At 46.3% G+C, this 2,986-nt stretch overlaps 1 long non-coding RNA gene across 1 annotated transcript; it reads right to left on the bottom strand.

Moving 5' to 3' along the window:
* Positions 1–1,129: 1,129 nt before the first annotated feature.
* On the bottom strand, positions 1,130–2,142 carry LOC111924970 (uncharacterized). The gene is made up of 2 exons (XR_015284851.1): positions 2,060–2,142; positions 1,130–1,407 (listed from the first exon to the last, which is right to left on the bottom strand). It is a non-coding gene; the product is annotated as an uncharacterized LOC111924970 (long non-coding RNA).
* Positions 2,143–2,986: the final 844 nt, after the last annotated feature.

Below are 2,986 nucleotides of genomic sequence, written 5' to 3'. Positions count from 1 at the left end.
GAAGAAGCGACGAGGCTCTGTGCAGTGTCCTGGTGCATCCCGAAGGTGGCAGGGCTCTGGCGCAGCTCTCTAGGAGGAGGGACTTTGAGAACTCGCAAAAGTGAAACCCAGCTCATCCCATGACAAACTGATGACCGGCTCTGCTGACGCTGACAGGGAGAATTACTGGTGTCTCAGAATAAGCTCTGCCCCTTTCCCTGCTTTGGTTATAAAAGCATTCTCAGGGGAGGTATGGATGGCTCCTCATTTATTTTGGCTCTGCTCAGGCCATAGCTGTAGCAACATGATTGTTTTGTGAGTGGAATGGTATTATTTTTTGTCATAACTTTCATATGCTGGGGCCTCTTCAGCTGATTTTTTTGGTTTAATACATACATACATACATACATACATACGTACGTACATACGTACATACATACATATATATATTCCCTCCTGCTCTGAGAAGCTTCTTCCCCATCTCCAGGCCTCTCCTGCACCCCTCCTTTCAAGATGTACAGTTGTTTTGCAGGTCTCTTGTGCATGACTCTGCAAATGCTTTATGCTTTCTTCTTGGGGCTGACAGCTCTTCCCACCACTGCCAAATGGCAGCAGAAAGAAGCAAGGCTGTCAGCCCAGGCTGGAGCCTTTCTTTTCTGCTGTGGTCCCCCAGGGCTTCTTCTTATAAACATAACTAGTGTGAAGCCAAGGAAGAGATTGTGTTAAATCTTTCAAATAAAGTTTTTGGACTATATGTGCTGCTGGCTTCTGCCAAGAGCAGCTTTCCTCACCACAGCAGGGGACTACGTCTCATTGGCCCTTTTGCCATGCTACTTAACCAGGTCTGGTTTATTTCTCCATGAGCACTGTTATCAACCCTCCTGTAATCATGCCAGCCTTAAGCCCAGGGCTGAACCAGGAGAGATTAATAGAATCATAGAATCATTGAATGGTTTGAGTTAGAAGGGACCTTAAAGACCATTTAGTTCCACTCCCACTGCCATGGGCAAACACCTTCCACTAGAGCAGGTTGCTCCAAGATGCATCCAGCCAGGCCTTGAACATTGCCAGGGATGGGGCATCCACAGCTTCTCTGGGCAACTTCTTCCAGAGCCTCACACCCACCACAATGAAGAATTTCTTCCTAATATCTAATCTAACATCATTCAATTTATTAAACAGGGGGAGAATTTTTGATTTTCTTAGCTGATGCACTTGGTACAAACCATAATGTATAGCCCAGAGCTGGTAGAATGTGCTGCTGGACAAAGCCTTCAACATCAGTAGCTGAGGTACCTGCCCTGCTTCTTGACACGAGTGGAGGGCAGGGCTGGGAGAGGCTTCGAGCAGCTGGGGCCAGGCTGCAGCTGCCACTAGATGTCAGCCATTCCTTGCTGCAAGGCAGAAGACCGAGTGCAAGAAAAATCCCTGAAAAACCGAAGTTCTGCTTTTCCACGGCACTCTGCTTATCAATCCTTACCAAGGACTTGAGTGAGAGTACCTCTGAGCTGCTTTGGAAGAAAACACTTCATCCATTGAAACATTTACTGTCAGGCTGTTTCTCTGCATAGTAATATATTTAAATTTAATATTGTAGAAGCAGAAGCAGTCTGCTGAACGATTTGCATTGATTTTGCAGGACGGATGTTTTCCCCTTCCTCAGAGTAAGCTCAGGAAATGAAAAAACCAGACAGGAAACTAGCTAAATACTGATGGAAATATAAGATGAAGATATTTATATTGCCAGTGTATTGACAAGCCATGGGTAATTGTTCGTTTTTTTTTGTTTTATTTTGGTTATCTTTAATGTTTTAACCCTTTGATTTAAAAATGGACAATATTTAAGTATCCATTTTCTGAGCCCTCTGAGTGGATCTAATTAATAAGCACTTTCCCTTTTGGAAGGAAACACAACAAGAAAATGAAAGCTATAAATTACAGTAAACTTTCTGGTGCAATAATATTTGTCTTTGGCATTTAACCTGTTTTCTGTGGTATTGTACCTAACATCTGGCACTCAGGATGTCCCTGCTCCCCCCAAAAAAACTAGGAAAAGAAAACAACAGTTTCTCTGTGATACCTTAGCGTGTGAGTCCTCATTTGCTGCTGCTGCCCTCTAAGCCACCTTTGTGCTCTTCCAGCCCTGTGGTGACTGTTTGGTAGGCTGTTCCCAGAGCATAAAACAAAACATCTGGTTGCTAACAACACAAAGCTGTTACAACAGCTGGAGTCTGCCAGGATGTGCAGGACCTCTGGTCAGAAATCATTTCCCAGCTGCAGGAAATAGTTAGTGATATGGGATCTATTGCACCAGCTCAGCATCAGCTGTCTGACCTGCACCCATTCCTCTTGGTGAGGGGCAGCAGGATTGCATGACCCTGCTCCAGCCAGGACCGTGCTCTGCCTCATTTCTATTGCAGCCTGTGTTGGATTTGCAAGCACGGAGAGGCTTTGCTCTGTACAGAAGTTACACCAGAGTCTGGCAGGCCAGTTAAGCCATCCTAGATTGAGAAAGAGGCTGCAGACTCCTGGTCTATATTATGAGCCAATTAGTCCAAGCATGCTGAAAAGGGCACTATGGAGCATCAGCAACCCAGCTGCTGTGGGGCTGCCTAATGGGGCATTCACCTATAGGTGAGCAGTTCACATCTGGACTCAGTCACCCCAGTTAAAGAATGGGGGAGTTACCAACAGCCCTACTGAAGGCTTTGCTGTTTTAGTTGAGGCTGGGGAAGCTGGAAGTGGCCAGGCAGTTGTCACTTTGCTCTCTCCCATTCCTACAACCTCGCAGGTAGGCACAGCTGTGGCCTGATGGGGGAGATGGTGCAAGAGGGCTTGGGAAGCAGCTCTGCAGGATGATGCCTGCACCATACCACAGGTAGTTGTACTGGCAAAGTGAAGGAGGAGCTGAAATGTGGCACCATTATGGGAATGAGTGGCTGAGGATGGAGGAGGTGTGGTGGAAACCACCACTGAAGCCAGGGACTTGATGATACCATATTTTCAC

The sequence above is a fragment of the Cyanistes caeruleus genome, chromosome 3, assembly GCF_971803275.1.
Source record: "Cyanistes caeruleus chromosome 3, bCyaCae1.hap1.1, whole genome shotgun sequence".
Taxonomy (NCBI): domain Eukaryota; kingdom Metazoa; phylum Chordata; class Aves; order Passeriformes; family Paridae; genus Cyanistes; species Cyanistes caeruleus.
This window is presented reverse-complemented; position numbering and strand designations above follow the sequence as displayed.